This window comes from Schistocerca piceifrons, chromosome 7, assembly GCF_021461385.2.
Source record: "Schistocerca piceifrons isolate TAMUIC-IGC-003096 chromosome 7, iqSchPice1.1, whole genome shotgun sequence".
NCBI classification, from domain to species: Eukaryota; Metazoa; Arthropoda; class Insecta; order Orthoptera; family Acrididae; genus Schistocerca; species Schistocerca piceifrons.
Window position 1 is genome coordinate 343,318,264 of NC_060144.1, and position 27,973 is coordinate 343,346,236.

Consider the following 27,973-nt stretch of genomic DNA (forward strand, 5'->3'; position numbering starts at 1 on the left):
ATAAGGTGTAACCAGGCCACGGTACCGGCGGAGTCATACTGTTAATAGGGCTACTGTTTATAACACATTGCAGTACAGTTGCCACAACATATGTTTGTTGCGTAAGGTCATTAGATGTCGCTGCTGTAAGTCTACATACATTCGTCAGTTATAAAACTGTGCAGAATGCAATAAATGAAGAGGTAAAGTTTGTAATGGGCTCGTCAACTGTGTAAGTTAATACAGTGGAAAAATCAATAAATAAAGACACGAATAAAGCTATATTTAAAATTGTCGTTTTAAATAAAAATAGTATCATAGACAAGAAACCGCTCAGGGAGCTAGAGAAATCTTCGGAAAGGATGAAAAAAAAAGACTAAAGTAAATAATCAGCGATATCTATTGACACAGCGAGCAGAATGTAGCATGGTCGAAATGTTGGAGTAACTTAACTGCCAGAGGGCCTCATGTACTCTGCAACACGCCGTTCCTAGAAAAGTATAATAAAATATTATAACAGTCATTTAATATGGTTTTCTTGTAAATGAAATGTGTTACATAAATAGAGAAGGGAGAGTCGTACGCGCAAAACAACGTAAGTATATGGAAGAAATATGTGATGCACGCAATACTACGTAACGACAGGGAAAGATATAAACACGAGAAGCGTTCAGCAATTAATGTAAAACGTCAAATAATGCACAGTAGGGATTGGGTACAAAATAACGCTGTCAACTGAGCACTTTTGTTGGCGCCTGCTTTTTGGACTTAAAATGGCGTGATGCTCTAGCTTCATCTCCCCGTTAGGCGGACGGCGGTGAGGGCGCGTCTTGGGAACGTCTGCGTGTGTGGCGCCCCCTGCAATCTGTGCCGGGTCTGCGCTGGCTGACCAGACCCGGGATTCCTCAGCTGCCGCGCATCCCGAGACACGGGGTGGCCCAGCGGGTGGCATTCCCCGGGTGCTGACCTAGACCCAGACCCAGATCCCCAGCCGCACCCGCTGCCTGGGCCTATGTAGCTGAGGGCAACACGGGGAAACTCCTGTTTAAACCATCCCCTGGAACTGAGCGTTGTTGATCTGGAGACGGAGACGCGAGCACACAAGTTATCATATAGCGTGTTCCAAGAAACGTGATAGAAAGTGAGCGATCGTTGTGGAAAAAAGACAACATGCAAGAACATGAACCCTACTGTACCAAATACATATGTGAATCATATTTAATGTACAAGATGCTGGAAATGTCTGCTGTCCCCGGCTAGAGTGGTATACTCTGTCATGACACGATGCAGTGTGACGGACTAATGTGCTTCAGTCTCACTTCTCACTTCGGGCGATGGCCGATTTCAGATCCTCCAGTGACTTGGTGGGGGAGAGATACTATAGATTCTGCCCTTGATAACTCCATTACAAGGTGAGTGTATCAACTGGAGCGCCCCAGGGAAGTGTGGTAGGTCCGCTGTTGTTTTCTATCTACATAAGTGATCTTTCGGATAGGGTGGATAGAAATGTGCGGCTTTTTGCTGATGATGCTGTGGTGTACTGGAAATGTCGTCGTTGAGTGACTGTAGGAAGACACAAGTTGACTTGCACAGGTTTTGTGATTGGTGTAAAGAATGGCAGCTAACTCTAAATATAGGTAAATGTAAATTAATGCAGATGAATAGGAAAAAGAATCCCTTAATGTTTGAATACTCAATTAGTAGTGTTTCGCTTGACACAGTCACGTCGATTAAATATTTGGGCGTAACATTGCAGAGCGATATGAAGTGGGACAAGCATGTAATGGCAGTTGTGGGGAAGGCGGATGGTCGTCTTCGGTTCATTGGTAGAATTTTGGGAAGATGTGGTTCATCTGTAAAGGAGACTGCTTATAAAACACTAACTAATACGACCTATTCTTGAGTACTGCTGGAGCGTTGGGGATCCCTATCAGGTCGGATTGAGGGAGGACATGGAAGCAATTCAGAGGCGGGCTGCTAGATTTGTTACTGGTAGGTTTGATCGTCACGCGAGTGTTACAGAAATGCTTCAGGTTCAAATGGCTCTGAGCACTATGGGACTCAACTGCTGTGGTCATCAGTCCCCTAGAACTTAGAACTACTTAAACCTAACCAACCTAAGGACATCACACACATCCATGCCCGAGGCAGGATTCGAACCTGCGACCGTAGCAGTCGCACGGTTCCGGACTGCGCGCCTAGAACCGCGAGACCACCGCGGCCGGCAAAATGCTTCAGGAATTAGGGTGGGAGTCTCTGGAGGAAAGGAGGCGTTCTTTTCGTGAATCGCTACTGAGTAAATTTAGAGAACCAGCATTTGAGGCTGACTGCAGTACAATTTTACTACCGCCAACTTACATTTCGCGGAAAGACCACAAAGATAAGATAAGACAAATTAGGGCTCGTAAGGATGCATATAGGCCGTCATTTTTCCCCCGTTTTGTTTGGGAGTGAAACAGGGAGAGAAGATGTTAGTTGTGGTAGAGGTACCTTCCGCCACGCACCGTATGGTGGATTGCGGAGTATGTATGTATATGTAGATGTAGATGTAGAAGTCATACGGACTGAGATCAAGACTCTAACCTGGACCCTGTAAATTTCTTTGCATCCAAAGAAATCAGACGCTTACCAAACGTCGTTTCAAGCCACGTGAAGAGGTAACAGTTAAGTGGGGCCAGCCCCATCCTGCATGAACTGGTACCAGAGGGTCATATTGAGAGAACCCGCTCCAGCAACTCTCAGTACTTCATTCCTGTGACCATACTGTAAACGAATATCGAACGAATGGTCCGGCCTTCGACGATACAGCACACCACCACAATGTGACCCTATGTGGTTGCAGAGGCGAGACGACCCTGAGATGAGGATTTTCCGTACACCAATGGCAACAGTTTTGTTTGTTCACGTAACCATTCATCTGAAAATGGATCTTAACACTGAACTAGATCTTATGTTTGAAAGGTATGTGCTGAGATTCGATCAGGATAGAGCCAGTAAAAAATGTCGATAGTTCCCAACCGCAAGGTTGGACGAGTAGTACATCTTCGAGTAGTAAGATCTTTGACAGCTAACAGAGCTAGGTGCACGCGGTAAAAGTTTGAGTAGTGGTGAGTAGATGCGCAGAGACAGCAGACGTGTTTCGAGTCGGAGCTAGATGCCTGCAGGAGGCAGCCGGGTCGTGACAGCATCAAAGTAAGAATTGGCGCTACGCACATAATAAGCTATATATTGAGCGAAACTCGGCACATACCTGGGGAAACTAGAAAGAATAATTAATAAAATAGGTTTTCTTTGGTTATATAATGTCTGAAAGCTAGATAGAAATCCCATTGTTGATGCAATAAGCGTTTTGTGAAACTTTCTCGTAAATCCATGCTATAGAAGTTTTTTTTTTAGTTTTTCACATGTGCCTTAAAAGTTTGAACAATAAATATTTTTTAGATAAAATTAGAGTTTCATCTCACACCTTATGTCGTTCTCCGCATCCTGTGCTCTCATTAAACCATTAAAGTTCCCATGAGTAAAGCTAATAATTTCATTTATCAGAGTAAAATAATCTATATGCCATTGCAAATTATTCAGATCAGGACAGAATTTTGATTAAGTAACAAACACGGCCAAAATGAGTAAAGTTATCTAGAATGACAATTTTATGCCATTGCACTACGGATGAGTTGAATATATGTTTTATTATCGGCTAAACGGGAAGGAGTGCACGAGCTAAGTCCACAGACGCAATCAGATGCAGGTTCCTGACATTCATTTATTTTTATCACTAAACTTTCTTGCAGTCAGATGTGTATTTTGAGTATTAATTTTCCAACAATATTTTCATGCAGTCAGATAAAGTTCAGTTCAGTTAAATACGCAGTCAGATGCAAGTTTTATTAAAGACTAAAGCAGTCACATGCAGTTAAGCCTAGTTTAAAATAGAGAATTTTTATTAACAACACTTTCATGTTCAGTAATGGCACCATTTTCAAATTCCTCGATCATGTGGTTTGCGAAATCTTTCTCCCTCATTGAATGGCTGCCACATTTGAATGTTGTAGGGATGCAACCGCACTAGGTGTCCTTTTCTTTCTGAATTGTGACAGACATGCCCGTCGAACAGTGTCTTACTGCGGCTATTCTCATAAAATTTTCTTACGATGGATAATCATTTTTACAAGGTCAGTGATATTAATAATATTGCATATCCCTTACTAACGAAAGGTTTATACATGTACAGAAATTAAATATCCTTTGTTGAACTAACTATTCTAGTGTTGTCAACGCTTGTACAATTTAATAAGGACAGAAACGTTACATTAACAGATAAATGTTACTCGTATTGCTATGGCTGTCTCGTTGTCCAAGGCATCGCTTCCTTTTTATGGTTTTTAATTAATAGGCCCAAAGTATTTTGTTTCTTTAAAAGTCACTTGAATAATATTGATTTTTGACACCATCAGTATTATTCAAAAATTACTGCGACTTCCTACAACACCACTTATTAAGTAAATGCATTGTGCAACATCTCAACACAACACAAAGAACTTGATTTTCACGAAAATCTCATTCTGGAAACCTCCCCCAGGCTGTGGCTGAGCCATGTCTCCGCAATATCCTTTCTTTCAGGAGTGCTAGTCCTGCAAGGTTCGCAGGAGAGCTTCTGTAAAGTTTGCAAGGTAGGAGACGAAATACAGGCAGAAGTAAAGCTCTGAGTATCGTCCGTGAGTCGTGCTTCGGTAGCTCAGATGGTGGAGCACTTGCCCGCGAAAGGCAAAGGTCGCGAGTTCGAGTCTCGGTCGAGCACACAGTTTTAATCTGCCAGAAAGTTTCATATCAGCGCACACTCTGGTGCAGAGTGAAAATCTCTTTCTGGAGCAAAGACTTCCTTCTTCATTTTTTTAAAGGCCATCCTGGAAACCTCGATAAACTTCTATCTGCATTTGATTTGCTACTCTGTGTTGTTTATCCCATCGATCAAGTATTCTGCGAAGAGATTTGGTTGGACTTTCTTACTGGCCGCTTCCAACCATAAAAAACCACCCGCATCCTCAGTTTGCCTACATCTCTATATCCTATGAGTCATACCATTATATTTTATCAGTAGCTTTATCACTGTATGTTACTGCTTACCCTGCAGGCGATACTACTTCATGGGACACACTGGCTGCCGAGTTATCTTCTCCCTAGTCCCAAAACGCTTAGATACAAACACAACACACAGCTCCTGAAGAACAATGAAAATCTGCCCACTAATTTTTCAAATGTTTAAGAGGTGATTCATAACAATTAACATAATTAACATCCCCTGTTCTCTTCCAGGGGGCTACACACATTACCTTCATTCACTGATAGCAGTACTTGTTGGTCTCAGACCTGTTAGATATTCCTTCAACGTGAGCAACGACCAGCATCATCTCACATCTGTGAAATTACCGTCGTTTAGGAGTGTTGTCTGACTACGAATCGAAACATCCTCATTCCTAGGTTCGATCCCTGCCACTTTTTAAATGTGAATAAAAATAATCAGCAGTGGCAGCTCCAGAGCTCTGGTTAAGAAGGTGTCTTCGCTCCCAAGGCCAACGGCTTTGTCAAAGAGCGGACAGAGGTTCGGAATATCTTCTTGTTCTTAGGACGGATAATTGTTCCTGTCAGGTGAAATAATCAGAAATGATCAACGGGAGGAGGATGGAGATACATTATGTGTATCCACAGGACATGGGGCTTGCCTTTGAAAAAATGTCATGACGGCCGTGGTGACCTTTCGGGTCAAGTGGTGACACCAAATTTTTTGCAATTCTGGAAAAACGTTATAGTTTAGCTTTTCGAATTGCCTAGGTTATGTAATTCTCTATTCAAACAAGATGTGGCATAATGATTTGCACTTGGGCATAGTAGCCAACCGCCTGATAGGACAAAGTGGCCTAATATCCTCTCTGCCTGGCCATATATTTTGTAATGTACTTACCTTGTTTCAAGACAACGCAACTGATGATACGGCAAGAGTATTTCATAAAATAATGCTGCGCCCCGACTAAGTATAAGTGTGGGTTTCGGGAATTCTAGTAAATATCGTGCAGCTGTGGCTGGAAGGTGGTAGTTAAGTGAACGGTTGTTACATTGGATGGTTGGTGCGAGCAATGTTGATACTCAGAAAACGAATCTGGGAGGCAGGTTTATGACATCACTCAAAGATGAGAAGGCATGGCTCATTAGGCACTGTATACAAGTGTGAAGTAATCAGGGGAGCACAGAGCACTGACGTGATGTTAAAAACCAATAGGTTGTAGTTACAGCGCCCAGTGGCCTGTGTGTAGAGGCCGAAACGGGCTGAGGAAAACTGACACTGTATTTACACTACTGGTCATTAAAATTGCTACACCAAGAAGATATGCAGATGATAAACGGGTATTCATTGGACAAATATATTATACTAGATCTGACATACGATTACATTTTCACGCAATTTTGGTGCCTAGATCCTGAGAAATCAGTACCCAGAAGAACCACCTCTGGCCGTAATAACGGCCTTGATACGCCTGAGCACTAAGTCAAACAGAGCTTGGATGGCGTGTGTATGTACAGCTGCCCATGCAGCTTCAACACGATACCACAGTTCATCAAGAGTAGTGACTGGCGTATTGTGACAAGCCAGTTGCTTGGCCACCATTGACCAGACACTTTCAGTTGGTGAGAGATCTGGAGAATGTGCTGACCAGGGCAGCAGTCGAACATTTTGTGTATCCAGAAAGGCCCGTACGGGACCTGCAACATGCGATCATGCATTATCCTGCTAAAATGTACAGTTTTACAGGGATCGAATGAAGGGTAGAGCCACGGGTCGTAACACATCTGAAATGTAACGTCCACTGTTCAGAATGCCGTAAATGCGAACAAGAGATGACCGAGGCGTGTAACCATTGGCACCCCATACCATCACGCCGTGTGATACGTCAGTATCACGATGACGAATAAACGCTTCCAATGTGCGTTCACCGCGATGTCGCCAAACACGGATGCGACAATCATGATGCTGTAAACAGAACCTGGATTCTTCCGAAAATATGACGATTTGCCATTCGTGCACCTAGGTTCGTCATTGAGTACACCATCGCAGGCGCTCCTGTCTGTGATGCAGCGTCAAGGGTAACCGCAGCCATGGTCTCCGAGCTAATAGTCCATGCTGCTGCAAACGTCGTCGAACTGTTGGTGCAGATGGTTGTCGTCCTGCAAACGTCCCCATCTGTTGACTCAGGGTTCGAGACGTGGCTGCACGATCCGTTACAGCCATGCGGATAAGATGCCTGTCATCTCGACTGCTAGTGATACGAGGCCGTTGGGATCCAGCACGGCGTTCCGTATTACCCTCATGAACCCACCGAGTCCATATTCTGCTAACAGTCATTGGATCTCGACCAACGCGAGCAGCAATGTTCGCGATACGATAAACCGCAATCGCGAATGGCTACAATCCGACATTTATCAAAGTCGGAAACATGATGGTACGCATCTCTCCTCCTTACACGAGGCATCACAACAACGTTTCACCAGGCAACGCCTGTCAACTGCTGTTTGTGTATGAGAAATCGGTTGGAAACTTTCCTCATGTCAGCACGTTGTAGGTGTCGCCACCGCCGCCAACCTTCTGTGAATGCTCTGAAAAGCTAATCATTTGCATATCACATCATCTTCTTGCTATCGGTTAAATTTCGCGTATGTAGCACGTCATCTTCGTGGTGTAGCAATTTTAATGGCCAGTAGTGTATTAGAGAGCACACCACTTGTCCCCTCCAGAGGAACTGTGTCAGAGGGGTTGGTTCAAATGGTTCTGAGTACTATGGGACTTAATTGCTGAGGTCATCAGTCCGCTACCTAACTGACCTAAAGACGTCACACACATCCATGGCCGAGGCAGGATTCGAACCTGCGACCGTAGCGGTCGCGCGGTTCCGGACTGTTGCACCTAGAACCGCTCGGCCACCCCGGCCGGCAGAGGCGTTGGGAAAAGACGTATAAATAAGTCAGCCCGGAGGCTCAAATCGGGAGTTGAGTCGCCATTACGTCCGCGTCTGGAACTGGAGAGAATGACGATTGTTTGAGTTGCAGGCCAACCCCGACGAATTTCTGGTGATGAGTATCGGCGACCAACCCCTTTACGTGGGGTCCACAAGTTGCACCTGTTGAAGTAGCCAGCCATGTCCCGGGCTAACTTCGCAGTCAACATGGGCGGCTGCCACTTAGCCCAGGCCAAGAGTAGGAGCGCGGCGTCTGCAAGGATGGGCAACCGGGCGCCGACGCAGCAAATTGCGGTGTTGACATTGGCGCTGACCCATGCACGCACACCTCACGGCGCCATCACCTAAGTCACCATAAGACCCTCCGTGCACCATTGACGTACTAAGGTCTATGACACACTTGACGGTGTTTTTCTATACGCTTCGACTTGGCTTATCCCTCGGTGAGTCACCTCTCAGTCGTTCTCACATATTACAACGCCTGAATTAGGTTGGGGGGAGGGGGGGGGGAGAAGGGGGACCTGTAACAGTAAGTATAACAAGGCATTGTGTTTAACAACTTGGACATGTGCTCTTATTGCAGATATATGTTAAGATAGCACCAAATAATTTAATATAATCACCACAGTCATGGGATACCCATGCCATTCAATGGGAACGGGATACTGTAAGATGAAAACAACTCACAAACTATTCAGTTTCTCAAAGAACAATTTTAAAAGAAGAGTCCTTAAAAGAACTACGATGCTACTGAAGAAAAGAAGGTTCACGTGAACTTCTGATATACGTTCAACGAAGAGCAAGAGGAAGAACTCCTTAACCACATTTTTGACAAGAAACGAGTATATCATAGCATATCAATAACTAGCTTACCCACGTTACATGTGTGTGTGAAATCTTATGGGACTTAACTGCTGAGGTCATCAATCCCTAATCTTACACACTACTTAACCTAAATTATTAACACACACACCCATGCCCGAGGGAGGACTCGAATCCCCGCCGGGACCAGCCGCAAAGTCCATGACTGCAGCGTCTTAGACCGCCCGGCTAATCCCACGCCCACGTTACAGGTAAGTTTCTTAAGCGCAGGAACCTATCACATTCATTCAAGAAAGAGAAAAAGGTATCTGGAAAGGACTGTGTGACACGGTTTAGGGAGAAACATCCAAATATGTGCCGTAGAAAACCACAGTCCACACATCGGAGTCTTTTATTTTCCATTTTGTCTGTTTCTGGCCATTTTACCTACGCCTACATCTACATCTACGTGATTACTCTGCTATTCACAATAAAGTGCCCGGTAGCGGGTTCAATGAACCACCTTCAAGCTATCTATCTACCGTTCCAGTCTCGAACGTCACGCGGGAAAAACGAGCACTTAAATTTTCCTGTGCGAGCCCTGATTTCTCTTATTTTATCGTGATGATCATTTCGCCCTATGTAGGTGGGTGCCTACAGAATGTTTTCACAATCAGAGGAGAGAACTGTTGATTGAGATTTCATGAGAAGATTCTGTCGCAACGAAAAACGCCTTTGTTTTAATGATTATGTCTCCAGTTCACGTATCATGTCTGTGGCACTATCTCCCATGTTGTTGTTGTTGTTGTTGTTGTGGTCTTCAGTGCAGAGGCTGGTTTGATGCAGCTCTCCGTGGTACTCTATACTGTGCAAGCTTCTTCATCTCCCAGTACCTACTGCAACCTACATCCTTCTGAATCTGGTTAGTATATTCATCTCTTGGTCTCCCTCTACGTTTTTTGCCCTCCGCGCTGCCCTCCAGTACTAAACTGGTGATCTCTTGGTGACTCAGAACATGCCCTGTCAACCGATCCCTTCTTCTAGTCAAGTTGTGCCACAAATTTCTCTTCTCCCCAATTCTATTCAGTACGTCCTCATTAGTTATGTGATCGACCCAAGTAATCTTCAGCATTCTTCTGTAGCACCACATTTCGAAAGCTTCTATTCTATTCTGGCCTAAACTATTAATCGTCCATGTTTCACTTCCATACACGAATACACTCCATACAAATACTTTCAGAAACGACTTCCTGACACTTAAATCTATACTCGATGTTAACAAATACCTCGTCTTCAGAAACGCCTTCCTTGCCATTGCCCATCTACATTGTATATCCACTCTACTTCGACAATCACCAGTTATTTTGCTTCCCAAATAGCAAAACTCACGTACCACTTTAAGTGTCTCACTTAATAATCTAGTTCCCCAGCATCACTCGATTTAGTTCGACTACATTGGATCATCCTCGTTTAGCTTTCGTTGATGTTCATCTTATATCCTTCTTTCAAGACACGGTCCATTCCGTTCAATAGCTCTTCCAGGTCCTCTGCTGTCTCTGACAGAATTACAATGTCATCGGAAAACCTCAAAGTTTTTATTACTTCTCCACACAATTTAATTCCTACTCCGAATTTTTCTTTTGTTTCCTTTACTGCTTGCTCAATATTCAGATTGAATAACATTGGGGATAGGCTACAACCTTGTCTCGCACCCTTCCCAACCACTGCTTCCCTTTCATGCCCCTCGACTCTTATAACTGCCGTCTGGTTTCTGTACAGATTGTAAATAGCCTATCGCTCCCTGTATTTGACCTCTGATCACATATATCGCGATGAAACAAAACGAGCTGCCCATCTTTGAACTTTTTCGATGTCACTCCCATCTGATACGGAGCCCACATCGCACAGCAATATTCCGAAATAGGGAGGACAAGCATTTTGTAAGCAGTCTCTTTAGTAGACCTGTTGCACCTAAGTGTTCTGCCATGAATCGTAGTCTTTGGTTTGCTCTACCCACAATGTTACCTATGTGATCGTTCCAATTTAGATTATTAATAATTGAATCCCTAAGTATTTAGTTGAATTTACAGCCTTCAGATTTGTGTGACTTATGGCACAATCGAAATTTAGCGGATTTGTTTTAGCACTCATGTGAATACGTTCACTTTTCATTATTCAGGGTCAATTGCCACTTTTCGCACCACACAAATATTTTATCTAAATCATTTTGCAATTCGTTTTGATCTTCTGATTATTTTACAAGACGGCAGATGACAGTATCATCTGAAAACAATCTAAGACAGCTACCCTGACTGTCTCCTATGTCGTTAATATAGATGAGGAACGATAGAGGGCCTATAACAGTTCCTTGGGGGACACTGGATATTGCCTATTTTACTCGATGACTCGCCGTCTATTACTACGAACTGTGACATTTCTGACACGAAATCACGAATCCAGTCGCACAACTGAGACGATATTCCATAGGCACATAGGTTGGTTAGAAGACGCTTGTGAAGAACGGTGTCGAAAGCCTTCAGGAAATCTAAAAATGTAGAAGCAAGGCATCCCCTGTGGACAGCACTCATTACTTCATGAGTATAAAGAGCTAGTTGTGTTTCACAAAACAATATCTTCTGAATCCGTGCTAATTGTCAATAAATCGTTTTCTTCGAGGCACTTCATAATGTTCGAACACAGTACATGTTCCAAAACCATACTGCAAATTGACGTTAGTGATATGGGCCTGTAATTCAGCGGATTACTCTTACTTCCCTTTTTGGGTATTGGTGTGACTTGAGCAATTTTCCAGTCTTTAGATACGGATCTACCTGTGACCGAGCGGTTGTATACAACTGCTAAATATAGATCTACTACGCAAAGTGGCCATTTGGCAGAATTTCACTGAAGCTCACTGTTCTCCTACAAAAGCCGGGTTTGAATAATAATCCAGTTCGTTTATAGTCACAGAACCTAAGCATTTTATACAGGTGTACCTCACACGCTTATCTATGGCAAAGTGTCAGGGGAACAACGTTTTCTACGGGGCGACCATTTTACACAAATGCTGCTTACCACTCCATTTACTGAATATTCCGATTTCCTAGATACGACTGTCAATGGGGAAATAGCCGTAAGAAATTTCAGCAATCAACGAAGGAGTAACGTTGTTGCTGTTGGGCTTTTGAATGTCTTAAATCTGAGTGTAATAAGGGAGCTAAAAAATTATGAAAGGGAAACCTAAAGACTGACTCTAGATGTAGTACAGGTCAGTGAAATGGAAAAAGGCTAAGGGTTACTGGCCAGACGAATGGAAGGTAATATCAACAGCAGCAGATACATTGTATCGGAAGAAGGATTTGTTAAGAATACATAGATGAGGCACAGAGTTAGTTAGTGTAAACTATTCTTTGCAACGATTATCATCATCAGAACTTGAGAGCAAACTGTTACCAACAACAGTAGGTGAGGCATACGTTCCCAAGTCATGAGGACGTTGAAAGGGTAATACAGTGTGCAAAGGTTGAAAGTGAGCATAACTGGTGGTACTATTGCTTATGGAAATGGTTGTAACGATGAAATTCACTAAAATGATTCTGAAAAATTATTCCAAAGTTTGTAATTTAGATCTTAACCTATCTAGAAATAAATTCATCCGAACTCGCTAAGCTTTTTCCTCGAAAAAATTAATTTTATTATTGATGTAAATTACGGACTGATATAAGCCTCTAACATGAAACATTTTGGAGTCTGATTGTGACCGTAGGAGAAAAAGCCTGAGGATTTATCGTAAGATTATGTCATGAGCGTGTATTGAGGTAAAAACATGGAAAACAACGGAGAATAAAATTATAAATGTTAGACAAAGAAGGTTTGTCGAATAGCTAAATGCACAGAATGAGTCACAACGTGTAATTGAAGATAAAAACCTAACAAACTTATTTATTAAAAATAATTTGCAAAAGGTACTGAGAAAAGCTATTGAAAGTAGGTGGTATAAATAAAGAACTGCGAAGGATAGAGAGAGAATTAACTGGCCGTCATACGGGTTCCGATTCAAGTGCTGACCCAAAAAAACACTAACAAAAATTCCAGAGCCGTAATAGGCCAAATAGTACATTCATAGAGACTGATAGTAACATAAGTAGGAGGGATGATGAGGCTTGCGGAAACAAAGTGGTTTCCCCACATAGCCTTAAGTGGTGGCCGTGAAGCGATTTTATGGAAGTCTATAGCAATAGTAAGTTTATGTTATCAGAAAACTCGATGTTTTACCACTCCTATCAAACGACAGGTAAGCCGAATGCCTTATGAAACGTGTGTAAAGAAGAAACTAATTACTCCATAGATCGCAGTGCGGACAACTTGACGAGCTTGGTAAGGGTATTCTTTTTCCTACTGTAAGTAATCGAGTGGCCGCTCACACAATTCGTTTGCGCGTCAGTTCCGGGAACGGAAGTCTAGGTCATACTACGTGATATCCACGACCAACATCACTGAGAAAAACAAAAGTAATGCATGCATGGCCCGACCAGAAGATTTTCATACTTCAGGTATATAAGTAATATATCTCTGTCAAGCACGTTCCGTCTGCTGAAGGCTGAGGTGTTTCTAACAGATTGTTGAACGTTAAATTGATACAGTTTTCCACTGTCCGCTGCAGTTACTATCGTACATGCAGCTAAATCCACCATATTTCAAGGAGATAGGACTCTAACAATCATTTGGAATTGTGACGCTATAGTAGGCGAAGGCAAAGGAAACAGAGTTACATGAGAATATGGGTTCGAGCGCTAACGCGCTGCTTCCTGGTCTCGGGTAGGCGCGCCGGCCGCGGATCGAATCCGCCCGGCGGATTAACGACGACGGCCGGTGTGCCGGCCAGCCTGGATGTGGTTGGTCGTTGTGGTGGTGAGTTTCTAGGCGCTTCAGTCCGGAAGTGCGCTGCTGCAACAGTCGCAGGATCGAATCCTACCTCGGGTATGGATGTGTGTGATTAGGTTACTTAGGTTTAAGTAGTTCTAAATCTAGGGGACTGATGACCTCAGATGTTAAGTCCCATTGTGCTCAGAGCCATTTGAACCATCTGTATTGCGTCATGGTCGGAGATTCCGAAACCGGATACTGGATTGTGAGGCATAAACAAGAGCAGACATAGACCTAGATGAGGAGTAGCCTGAAGATTAAGAGAATTGCCAGGAAGAACTGATGTCTAAGGATGTGGGATACTGAAATACTAGAGAATGATGACGTGCATTTGAAGTTCTCAGTAAATGTAGATATGGTGATAATAATTACCTTGGTGGTCAGTTCGGAAAAACAGGAATGAACTTCCTACAACGAGAGGTCACAGATTTTGGACAGATAAATATAGGTAGAAGGAAGGCAACTACGAGAAACATTATTCAGGCTCACCCATTGTCCGTTGTCGCAGGCGAAACAAGCTTGAAGTTTCCACTTTATATGTATATAATGATTTGTCTGCCTGGGGTGAAGTGACCAGCAAGTTGCCTTCTCGTGCGTCCTCTGGTATCTGCGGTACTTCTTACTGAATAGTCGTGTGATGGTGTCTTATTCTACAGAGATACGACTATCACACTACCGAAACAGAACTACTAATTAGGAATTTAGCTTCTTTTTAATTCGACTAACGTTGTGACTTATAAATGAAATTATGCTAATAATGTTTCTGCCACTTCAGATGAACGAGTACTTCTACAAACGGCTGCAGGCTAAGTTCAGAAGGAATAGAAGAATATCTACATGAAGAAACTAAAACTACAAACAATGCGTTTATATAGCTGAAGTATCCATTCAAGAATTGGATCTGAGGTGTATAAGAAGACTGTTAGTTTTTTTGACGACTTCCGGAAACTTAAATTTTCTTGTTACGAGCCAATGTCTTAGACTGAAGACTTCTGTAAAGAGCATAGACCATCAAAAACATTGGACAGAGTTCAGGCGAGGCTACGTATTCGCACAGTTATTAATAATATTTTTATAACTTTTGAATTATATTTTTATCAATTTGCTAATGATAAGTTTGTAACAATTAAACCGGTTTGATACGCAAGTCCTCTATCGATACAGCTAATTTCAGTACGACATAATCTAAGAACGTGTTGTGCAGATGTAAATAGTTCAGTGTACCATAAATACGAAATTTTCAATTTCTGATTCACACTTAAGTAATTTTATGCAATAATATTTACATTTCTATTGTAAATAAAAAAAATGCCTTCTCTTGCTGCACTGAATTTAATTATCCCAGACGTTTTTCGCCTTTTTCTCACTTTAATGCATTTTCAGTGGGCTCTATAATGATACAGTTATGATACACTTTTGTTTTTATGTGTGTTATTTGTAGGTAAGAAAACAGTTCACTGCTCTCTGTTTATGTAAATAAGTGATTACTTACAGTTCTTCACGTTTTTAGTTGGCATCTGCGTTTCCTCTTGTCTGGGAACATGGAGTTTGCACTACCGCTCTATTTGCGAAACATAAGGATGTTTCTGTGTTTCGAACATATTTCTTTCCAGTTCTCATTTTGTTTGCCCTTCTTGTTGTACTGTATTATCAGTCCTCTATCACTAATATAGACGTAACAGCAATGTAGACATAACTACTTTGAGCTCACTGTGTATCTTATTGTGTTTGGTTTGTTTTATTGGCAACGTAACGAAGTATATGCTGGAAAATAACATCTATTCATTTCTGTTATGTTTACAGCTGCGTGTGTGCGTGCGCCAGCGCGCGCGGGAAAGAGAGATTGAGAGAGAGAGAGAGAGAGAGAGAGAGAGAGAGAGAGAGAGAGAATTCATGCAAGGACTTTTATTTCCGTTTATTTGAATTTTGCTTTAGGGAAGGCAACTGTTTCATAATCTTCGAATAAATCATTTCAAAACAAAAGTGTATCATAACTGTATCCTTATAGATACCACTGATGCCCCTTAAAGTGAAAAATGGCGAAACGCGTCTGGGTGAACGTAAGTGCCGCAAGAGCAGGCGTTTTTTATTTACGAAACAAATATTTCAATGCTTGCTGCGGAGGATGGCCATGCCCAAAAACTCGTTAATAATATCTGTACTTGTCATCCAGCGTAAAACTAAGCACTTACATGCGTTTATGTATTAGTGGTAATAAGTAATTATACTGTAGCCTTTATCATTCCTTACATAGCGAAATTATTCAACGTTGTAACAACAGAAAAAGTTCCAAGTGTTTCGAGAGAGGTCACACATGTTGCAGCTAGCATTTATAACGCAGAAAATCCCGAAGAGAATGCCGAAAGGGCGATGGTTCATAATAAATGTAACCTATATTTTAATTGTTTACATAACGCTTTTGACATTTGAATTCTAACTGAACCAACTGAGGAAATGGAAGAGTCGTTGAAAGGAATGAATAGTGTACTATAAAAAGAGTTTTAAGATGAACATCAGCAATAGTAAACCAAGGATATTGGAACGTTGTCGGTTTAAATTCAGTTGATAATAATGGAGTTAGGTTACAATATGAGACACTAAAATTATTAGATGAATTGTTTCTATCTGAGCATAAAAACCACTAGCTATGGCCGAATTAGAGGGGGATATAAAATGCAGAAAGGCAGCAGCAAGAGAAGTGTTTCTTGAAATGAGAAATTTGTTAACACTGAACATGAATTTTGGGGTTGGGAAATCACTTCTGAAGGCGTTTGTGTGGAGTATAGTCTTGTACCGAAGTGAAACACTGACGTTTAGCGGTTCATGCAAGAGAATGATAGAAGCTTCTGAAATATGGTGCTACAGAAGAAAGTCGGAAATGATGAGTAGATCGAATAGCTAATGAGGAGATACTGAATCGAATGGGTGAATAATTTACGATACAACACATCTTGAGGCGTGAAAGAATCCTGAGTCTGGTAATGGTGGCAAAGGTATCAAACCAGTCTTCAGACTGAAGACTACAACAACAAGATATTAAGGGTGCAGTTCTCGAGGAGCTCGTTATCTTCAGTTTATAACACTTTTGACTGGGGATGCTTAACCCAGCTCATACCGGACGTCGGCTGTGATCCTGGTTATCACGTTGTGGTTTCTCATAAGTGTATATACGGAAACAGAATACAGAAACTGTTTATACTGTTGTCATGTTGTGGGTTCTCATAAGAGCATATGCGGAAACAGAAACTGTTTATGTTTTACTTTCAGATTATTATTATTATTATTATTATTATTATTACTTTACACGTAGGTTGTAGTGACACTGATCTCTAGCCCAGCGCGATGTCTAGGTTTTTTTGGAACGTGACAGTCTGGATGAGAACTGGAGACGTCTGGGACTGTGATGTCACAAGGAAAATTAATCTTCTTATTGAGTCACGTTTAATGGATTTCGAAGAGGAATTCAAGTACGTTATTTTGATGGAGCAATGCAGTTGGGTTGGATCCTACATTTCTTTTATAGTAATACATTAGACAAACTCGTTTGATCTACACCTAATACTCTACTGTAACAGCTACCATAGTATCAAAACGATTGATAGAGGGCTGAACTCTCTTGCAGCTTCTCCAAACAAATACGGTAATATTCATAAGGGTAAAAATCATTGAAGAATTTGTCGCTCAAGAAATGACGGTAAAATTGAGCCGTGCTGCAGCTCGCGCTGGCGCTGTTTGTAGGTTTCCACCCTCTGTTGGAGGCCAGACCGTATCCTTTAGTCGGCATCGTTGCGGTTGTCTGTCTTCTTCTCGTCTTGACTGCCGCCACTAGTTTCGCAAGCATTGCCTGTCCGCTAGAGGCAGCAGCGGTGGTTGTCGACATGTAGTAACTGTTGCCCTATCTTTGGGGCGACGTCGTTGTTTTTCATTGTCGTGTGAGTGTGGCAGTTCGGTTGGGGACTCAGGAGGAGCCAGGTCCGCGCAGCGCGAGAACACGCCGGGACCAATGGCGGCGCACATGGAATGCCGGATGGAAGGGGTGTGGTCACGAGGGTGCACGACCTCGTCGTAAACCAGATCCTGCAGGCTTTAAGATGAGTGCATTTCAATTGAAATAGAGAAACCTCCACCATTGTGACATCTCGCGTTTCTCCAGTGACTTGGGTTCGTGTTGCTGCTCGTAATGTCGCCGAGGCGAAGAGCAGCGAGTGGATGCTTCGGGAAAGCGGATCTGATTAGCTTCTCTTGACTTCTTATCACTGTGTACTGTGTTCAGCTTGTTACAGTTTGTTAATTTCTACCAGCGGTATTTTTCCTGCCTGGTGGCCGCTAACATCCTAGTTACCTGCCGTGGGGGTTAGTGTATGTAACAGTAGTGTACGTTTCCTCGCCTTGCCGCTGTTGTCCGGTAAGGCGTGAAGTTTTGACAGCTTTCTAGATTGTAGGCGGTTGGTGATTCTTCTACTGTGGTGGTAGTATTTCCTTTCTCGTTCCGGGCGCTGTAAGCACAGTATTCTGGGGGGCGTAGTGCAGTCCGCCGGTTCCGGCTTTGGCGTGTTGGTTTATCGGACGCCAGATAGCTTCAGCAAGATTATCATTAGTCATTCGTTAGACTGCCACTAGCCTGAGTTACCATCGTGTGAAGTGACTGCAACTCTTGGCGAAAGCGTTTGTTGCTAGACCTTCTCACAGGCCGATTCCTGGAGCACTATCTGTGACTGGTCCTTCTGTTTTATTATTGTATTATTTATTACCATACATTGTAATGCCTACATTATAGGTTGTGTATGTCTAGTTAATAGCCCCGGTCGCCTTCTGGAATAAATCTAGCAGTGTAAGAGTTGTGTTGCAAGGTTACCATCATCTTATTTCACCTGTTTGATGGTCAGTTGCTTGTTTCTTTTAACTAACCTTTGCTTGTATTTGCTGTTTTATAGCAGGTTTCTAAATTTCTTACATAACTGCCGTTCCTGGCGTGCAAGGCCTTCAGCGGTGATTGTGGTAATTTGCTTTGAAAAACAATAATTCGATATTTGTACTTTAGCAGTAAGCCTTAAAACCTTATTTACTGCCATTCCTGGCGTCTGATACCTTCTGCTGTGTTTGAGGCCATTCACTTTTTAATATTTCGGTACCTGTAACTTGTAATAGAAGCGAGTTCTGAAACATTCTTAATTTATTGCCATTCTTGGCGTGTGAGGCCTTCAGCCGTGATCACAGTGGCTTGTTCTTTTTTTTAAACGTTATTTGTCAAATAGAGGTGGGACTCCGTCACCTCCAAAGGTCCGAGGCATTTTGCTCTGATTGTTGCCAGCATCATATTTAAAGTACCAGGGAAGCAGGTTGCTAGCCTTACTTGCCCCGGGTCCCATTGAGTTTTACCCCTAACGGTTGAGGAACTAACCGGTGGATTTGGTAGTCTTTGCCGTCTGAGCACAAAGGTGACCACGACTCAGAATATGTCCCAGATGCCCAGCCTTATTCCAAAGTAACTGGTATCCCGACTGTCAGGACCACTTACTTGGCCGCTCATACGTTGCCCGTGGTTCATGATCTAGGATAACATCAGAAGAGGCACCAATGTTAGCACTAAATAGGGGATCATGGAGGAATTTTATAAGGGGGACTATACTCCAGACTGAACGCTGGAAGCCATAATCAGCCTTAAATTATGATGATGAACGTTATCTGTATCTGTATTTATGGTGATCTGCTAAATTGTAACGCACTGACAACACTATTATATACACAGTTGTTTATTCCTTTATTAATGTGTCGTATTTTTTCCTTTATTGTTGAGTCTGAAATTACTGTTTTAAAAATAAATGTGTGTATCTATAAAAGGCAACCAATAGTAACTGATTACGGCCCCGTCCACAATCGTAACTGAGTCCTGCCTTCCCTTCACTAAAAGGTTTCAAAAATGGTACTGGTCAGTACTAATTACACAGCTTCTAAATCCGCACTAAAAATAGCTAAAATTTGTCCCGTTGGCACCTGATGTATAACACAGGAACGGTGTGCCGAATGTAAGGCCCTCTGGCTAAAGCTCTCACGACTACGGTCGTTTGTAAATGCGGGATTCAAAGAGTTCTCGCGAAAGCATCGGATGCGTGGCTTAAGTTGGTGCTTCACAGGGAAATGGGCCGGAAAACTGTGCGGGTGAATCCATTCCACGGGGCGGGCATTTGTCTGCCGTAAACGACCGACCCCGGGGCAGCCCGGACAAATGCTGCGGTCAGCCCGGCCGACAAAGTGCTGGCTCTCGGGAGCCGGGCTGGGGTTTGAGGAGGGGGCGGCTGCAGCGCCGGCCGCCTGCAGCAGGTAGCAGGACCGAGAGAAGCGCCGGAGCTGGCGTATGCTGGCACTCCGCTTCACTTACTGCAACTTTACGTCCCAGTAATTACGCTGCTCAAATCACACAAGTGATATACTCGTACAGACTAATATTTTATTTCCTTCCGAAGCTGCAAACTCATTCATACTCTGATTACCATTTCGAGAATCAACGCTTTCTCAAAGCTGGAGTACTACATCTACATCTACATCCATACTCCGCAAGCCACCTGACGGCATGTAGTGGAGGGTATCTTGAGTACCCCTATCGGTTCTCCGTTCTATTCCAGTCTCGTATTTTTCGTGGAAAGAAGGATTGTCGGTATGCCTCTGTGTGGGCTCTAATCTCTCTGATTTTATCCTCATGGTCTCTTCGCGAGATATACCTAGGACGGAGCAATATACTGCTTGACTCCTCGGAGGAGGTATGTTCACCAAACTTCAACAAAAGCCAGTACCAAGCTACTAAGCGTCTCTCCTGCAGAGTCTTCCACTGGAGTTTATCTATCATCTCCGTAACGCTTTCTTGATTACTAAACGATCCTGTAACGAAGCGCGCTGCTTTCCGTTGGATCTTCTCCATCTCTTCTATCAACCCTATCTGGTACGGATCCCACACTGATGAGCATTATTCAAGCAGTGGACGAACAAGTGTACTGTAACCTACTGCCTTTGTTTTCGGATTGCATTTCCTTAGGATTCTTCCAAAGAATCTCAGTCTGGCATCTGCTTTACCGACGATCAACTTTATATGATCACTCCATTTTAAATCACTCCTAATGCGTACTCCCAGATAATTTATGGAATTAACTGCTTCCAGTTGCTGACCTGCTATTTTGTAGCTAAATGATAAACGATCTTTCTTTCTATGTATTCGCAGCACATTACACTTATCTACATTGAGATTCAATTGCCATTCCCTGCATCATGCGTCAATTCGCTGCTGATCTTCCTGCATTTCAGTACAATTTACCATTGTTACAACCTCTCGATATACTACAGCATCATCCGCAAAAAGCCTCAGTGAACTTCCGATGTTATCCACAAGGTCATTTATGTACACTGTGAATAGCAACGGTCCTACGACACTGCCCTGCGGCACACCTGAAATCACTCTTACTTCGGAAGACTTCTCTCCATTGAGAATGACATGCTGCGTTCTGTTATCTAGAAACTCTTTAATCCAATTACACAATTGGTCTGATAGTCCATATGCTCTTACTTTGTTCATTAAACGACTGTGGGGAACTGTATCGAACGCCTTGCGAAAGTCAAGAAACACGGCATCTACCTGGGAACCCGTGTCTATGGCCCTCTGATCGGCACATCTGTTCGACGTCCCTTCATGAAAACGGGGATGACCTGTGCCGTTTTCCAATCCTTTGGAACCCTACGCCCTTATACAGACTTTGGTACACCGTTGCAAGAAGGGGGACAAGCTCCTTCGCGTACTCTGTGTAAAATCGAATAGTATCTGACGCCTACACTTCACATTTACTTTCTCTGTTCTTCTCACCCTCCCTCGTCACCCCACCTTGTAAATATGTGTGTAGACAGTTTATCTACGAGTGAGTCTTCGAGCAGCAACATATACGACACAAATGTCCGTGCCTTTGTTTTCTTTTGTTTCGGGGCAGAAAAACAATTAGAGTCATACGCGCCTATGCCAGAACCGTGGGACACAAAGACAGAGAAAGGAGTTAAAAATGACTACACGTTAAGCCCAATCGACCAAAGAAAAGGCAGCTAAAACAGGAACTAGGAGAAGATAACATACGCCACAGAGGAACGAAGGTCCTGAATTAAAGGTTAAGTGTCTTTCGCCGTTTTGCTACGACGGATAAAAAGTAAAACGCGGTAGACAGACCGCGCGTCCTTCGTCGTTAAAACGACCCATAACTTAGAATGAAAAAATAAATGAGAACGGAAATGGTTAAGGAAAAAAGGTCGTTCTCAGGAAATGGCGAACCGACCAAGTCTGACGGCAATAAGCACAAATTGGGGGGGGGGGGGGCACCATTTTACAAATGGTGATGAATAATAAACGACAGTGCCCAATACGCAACCTAGCTAAAATAATCTTCTCACGACGAGAGGGCCGTGAGGGGGGAGGCTTAATAACCCGGAGCTTGTTCACATGACGAGTGGAACAGTCGCGGTGCCAAAGTGAGACCAACTGCTGACACGCGGCAACACGGACATCATCGGGGGGAATGGAAGAACTAGCGGTCTGCAGCCTTGGCAGCAGCGTCAGCGGCCTCGTTTCCTGTCAGACTGACGTGACCAGGAACCCACATAAACATCACAGTGGCTCCATCAAGAGTGAGCAAGTAACAGCTTTCCTGGAAACAATGCACTAAGTGATGGATGCTGTACAGCACACAGAGGCTCTGAACGTCACTGGAGAGAGTCGGAGCAGATGATGGAATTGAAAAGATCGTCTCCGGATGTACTGCGTGGCCAGATACAGGGCGAAGAGCTCTGCTGTAAATAGTGAACGAGTGTTCCTGAAGCCGTACCGAAAAACATCGGTGCCAATGACGAAGGCACACCCGATGCCATAGTCAGTCTCAAAGTCTACAGAGTACACAAAGGTACTATCACGAAGTACCGTACGAAGATCGTGAAACTTACTGTGACAGAGCGAGGCTGGAGTATTGTCCTTAGGATGCAAATAAAGGCCGCTGCACGAAGCAAGGGTGATGAAGGGTTCACGTTCATCGGAAAACAGGCAGGTAGCGTGAAGATAAGCTGCCGGAGCAAGAGACGAAAGCGACCTCCAGGTCCCACATTGGCGATCAAAGGAGTGATCGAAGAAGGAGGCATAGGTTGGATGGCCAGGCAAGGCAGACAAACGACATACGTATCCGCTGAGGAGAAAGCCATGGCAGTATGACAGGGATAGTTCGCCAGCTTCTGCATACAGAGTCTCAACTGGGCCTGATGCGGATCCAACAGCGCAAAGCAGTACTCTTCTAGAGGTAGGACAAGCGAGGTGTAAGCAGTCTATTCAGTACCCTTGCTGCACTCTCTAAATGTTCCGCAAATAAACAGCGTTATGTATGTGATTATTACAGTTAAAGTTATTCGTAATTGCAATCCCTAAGTATTTAGTTGAATTTACACCATTTACATTTATAATGTAAGAGGCTCCTCAGATCGTTTATGTAGATCAGGAATACCAGAGGTGCTATACAACTTCCTTGAGGAACACCAGATATTACTTCTGTTTTACTCGATTACTTTCCGTCGCTTACTACGAATTGTTACATTTGTGATAGCAACACACGAATCCAGTGGCATGACTGAGGCGACAGTTCACAGGCAAGCAATGTGATTACAAAACGCGTATGCTGAGCTGTTTCAAAAGCCTTCTGTAAATCTAAAAATGTTGTTGTCATGGTCTTCAGTCCAGAGACTGGTTTGATGCAGCTCTCCATGCTACTCTATCCTGTGCGAGCTTCTACATTTCCAAGTAACTACCGCACCCTACATCCTTCTGAATCGCTTAGTGTATTCATCTCTTGGCCTCCCTCTACGATTTTTACGCTCCACGCTGCCCTCCAATACTAAATTGGTTATCCCTTTATGCCTCAGGACATGTCCTACCAACTGATCCCTTCTTCTAGACAAATTCCTCTCCTCTCCAATTCTTTTCAGTACTTCCTCATTAGTTACATTATCTACCCATCTAATCTTCAACAGTTTTCTGTAGCACCACATTTCGAAAGCTTCTATTCTCATCTTGTCTAAACTATTTATCGTCCACGTTTCAAAACCATACATGGTTACATTCCATACCAATACTTCGAGAAAAAACTTCCTGACACTGAAATGTGTGTTAACAAATTTCTCTACTTCAAAAACGCTTTTCTTGCCGTTGCCACTCTACATTTTATATCCTTACTACTTCGGCCATCATCACTTATTTTGTCCCCCAAGTAGCAAAACTCATCTACTACTTAAGTGGCTCATTTCCTAATCTAAGTCCCTCAGCATCACTTGATTTAGTTAGATTACATTTCATTATCCTCGTTTTGATTTTGTTGTTGTTCGTCTTATAACCTCCGTTCAACTTCTCTTCCAGGTCCATTGCTGTCTCTGACAGAATTACGTCATCGACATACCTCAAAGTTTTTATTTCTTCTCCACGGATTTTAATTCCTACTCCCATTTTTTTGTGTCTTTTACTGCTTGCTCAATGTATAATTTGAACAACATCGGGGATAGGCTACAAGCGTGTCTTACTCCCTTCCCAACCACTGCTTCCCTTTGATGCCCCTCAATTCCTCAACTGGGCTGGTGTAAAAGGAGCCAGTGACAAAACGAATACCACGACCGTGGATAGTATGAGGTGGCGTAAGAGATGCAGATGCATAAACGGTACTCTCATAGTCTAGTTTCGAACGGACAAGGGATCGGTAAAACGAAGGAGGTTGGTCCTAACTGCTCCCCCATGAAGTAACGCTGAGGACATTTAGGACACTGAAGGACCGTGTACAGCGTGCGACCAGGCAAGACACGTGAGAGGGCCAAGAAAGTTTCCGAGTGAGCATTAGACCTATGTCATTGCTAGCTTAGTAATTCTGACACCGTATTCCGACTTCTTGTTTCACAAGTAGTATCTAATTATCCCACTATCATCATTAAGTACTGGGATAAGCGAATTAACATTGAAACGTCCCCTTAGAAAAATTATAAATGACTGTCCTTAAACTGACACACAATATTTTTAGCGCAACACAATCTTACTTTCAATAATCCCTACAAACGAATGGCCCTGACTAACATTAACCTATACCTTTCGCAAATCACTTACCTCACAAAAATCTTCGTTACTCGAACTACTGCAATACAGGGAGCGCCACTACTGCCAGCTAAATTAAAGATTCAAACTACTGAAGGCACTAACTACTGATAGGCATAGTTAGCGAATGAAAGATTTTGATAGAGAACAAAGAATGTATTTACCTTAATAGTGTTCAAATGTCATAATATACATAGCAGTTCATGACATCCATTCTTACAAATGTACTGTTTCTGATGGACATACGTCCAGATCATCCGCTCTCAAAACTCTGCCATTTCTCTCCCCACATCCACCACTGCTGGCGGCTCACCTCCAACTGCGCAACGCTACGCGCTGTTAACAGCCAACTGCCCAACACTACAATAGCGAATATTACAACAATGCCACCCAGCCACAGACTGCACACAGCACAGCCAGTGATTTTCATACAGAGCGCTACGGGGCGTTACCAATATAAAAACCTAAACGGCCTACTTACAACATTATATTCGTGTTCCATTCACGGTGAAATCCCCTCCATATGACGGTAACATTCACTTCCATTCCGTTACGATTCGTTGACGTTTATCGTCAATCGCCCTTAACTTACTGTGTAGATCAGAGGAGTCTTCCGTACACAAGATGGTTCAAATGGCTCTGAGCACTATGGAACTAAACTTATGAGGTCATCAGTCCCCTAGAACGTAGAACTACTTAAACATAACCAACCTAAGGACATCACAGACATCCATGCCCGAGGCAGGATTCGAACTTGCGACCGTAGCGGTCACGCGGTTCCAGACTGTAGCGCTACAACCATTCGGCCACTCTTTCGTGCAGAAGCAAATCGTCAACAGCCCGTGACGAGTGTAGAAACACTAGCACATAACAGCGCAGTGTTCTATTGGACAGAGACAGGTGTACTGTTAGTGTGTCAGAGGAAATCATTCTGGCAGAGGACAGAACATTTGACGTCACACTTTGAATCAGCAATACTGCTGTTATCTGATACACTTGGATCTAATAAGTTTGTCCACTATGTGACTGCAACATGCAGAACGCATAACCATATCGCTCTGATACGTCAAAGGCGTCACTTCGATCCTGCAATACCGAGGATGACTCAACAGCAAGTGTTTCTGAAAGACTAAAGACGAATCAGTATGTCCTACACAGCGATAAATGTCGTAACACATATCTAGCAGCTATTTTTAATTGAGAACATTTTTCATTTGAGTGTCCGTAAAAGATAGTTGCCTTGGAACCTTATTAGGTTATTAGTCTCAAATTTATGGAATAGTTTGCATGATGCCCACTTGCTTAAAGGTATCTAACTGCTCTTGCTCCATTTGCCATATTCTTCACCACGTCTATAAAGCTCTGTTCAAATTAAATTAAAATGTAAATTCACCTGCTGGCTAGTTGAATCGATTACTTGTTGCATGAGGCTGGGGGTACATATTGTTGCATCATTTCATCAAAATAATTAAGAAAAAATACATAAACTACGATGATCCAAACAACATTCGGATATATAATTGCTTTACCCTCGATGTCAATTTAATAAACATCGGTTTGTTGTTCTAAATATCATACTAACAATAATTTAAAAAGGACTTTCATTTTACATCTTACTATATACCTTCTCACAGCGGAAAGAGAAGAACACGCGTTACGGCTGTTTAAATCAGAGTTACTGTACTGCCATTTCGAAATAGACACAAATAAATCATAGGAAACAGTTTGAAAGTAAAATCTCTCGAATAAAATATTCAAATTCTTTTCAGCCATTACTTTGACGTGTGCTAATTAAGACTTGGTTCGGGCATTGTTCATAAATGAAAGGATTGTATGGAGAAGACTAACGCGAAAATTCGCTGGGGATTAGAGATTGTTTTCTGAAGTTACTTCCTTCAAACTTTCTGAGTTAATCTCAGATGAAGCTAAAATTTAATGAACTCGCCATGTAAACTTTCTCATCTGCTTTCGTAATCGTGACTGTACCGACGCGGATTTCCAGCATAAAAGCGAAACAGTGTCTGTTCATCATTGCCTTGTTGCTCACTGTTTCGATGAAGCGTAACTACGTTACCAAACATTTTCCCTCAAAAACACTGCTGTAGTTAAGCACCGTTCCTCTCAATTTTACACTGGGGGTACCAATATTTTGCTTCCCAATTAATCCTGCATTACAACTTAAATAGTTGTTCTTCTTACTGAATTAATTTTACAACTCCTAAGAGATTCTTGTTGAGCCACCACTTCGTGCGCTATTCAATTAACAATCTAAGACGTCTTATATATATATATATATATATATATATATATATATATATATATATGTCTTCTGGCTGCTTACACCCGCCTCTCTCCCGATCCTGCGCCTCCGCCTGCCCGCACGGCCCCCACCGCTGCCTCCCACCCCCAACCGCTCAACTTGTCTCCCACCATTTCATCATCGAATTCCACTTCTGTGCCAAAGTTGTAAGTAGGCTATTTACGTTTTTTATTGGTAACGCCACGTAGCGCTCTGTATGAAAATCACTGGCTGTGCTGTGAGCAGTCTGTGGCTGGTTAGCATTGTTGTAATATTCGCTATTGTAGTGTTGGGCAGTTGGCTGTTATTAGCGCGCAGCGTTGGGCAGTTGGAGGTGAGCCACCAGCAGTGGTGGATGTGGGGTGAGAGATGACGGAATTGTGAGAGCGGACGATCTGGTCGTGTGTCCTTTGGAGACAACAAATTTGTAAGACTAGATGCCATGAACTGCTATACATATTAAGTCTTTTGAACACTGTGAAGGTAAATACATTGTTTGTTCTCTATCAAAATCTTTTATTTGCTAACTATGCCTATCAGTAGTTAGTGCCTTCAGTAGTTAGAATCTTTTAGGGATGGCAGTAGTGGCGCTCGCTGTATTGCAGTAGTTTGACTAACGAAGATTTTTGTGAGGACTGATTTGTGAAACGTATAGGTTAATGTTAGTCAGGGCCATTCTCTTGTAGAGATTATTGAAAGTCAGTTTGCGTTGCGCTAAAAAATATTGGCAGTCAGTTTAGTGTTGATCAGAATAGGTAAAGAGCGAAATGTCTGAGTACGTTCAGTTCTGCTCAGCTGTTTGAAAATCAATAACGTAAGGGG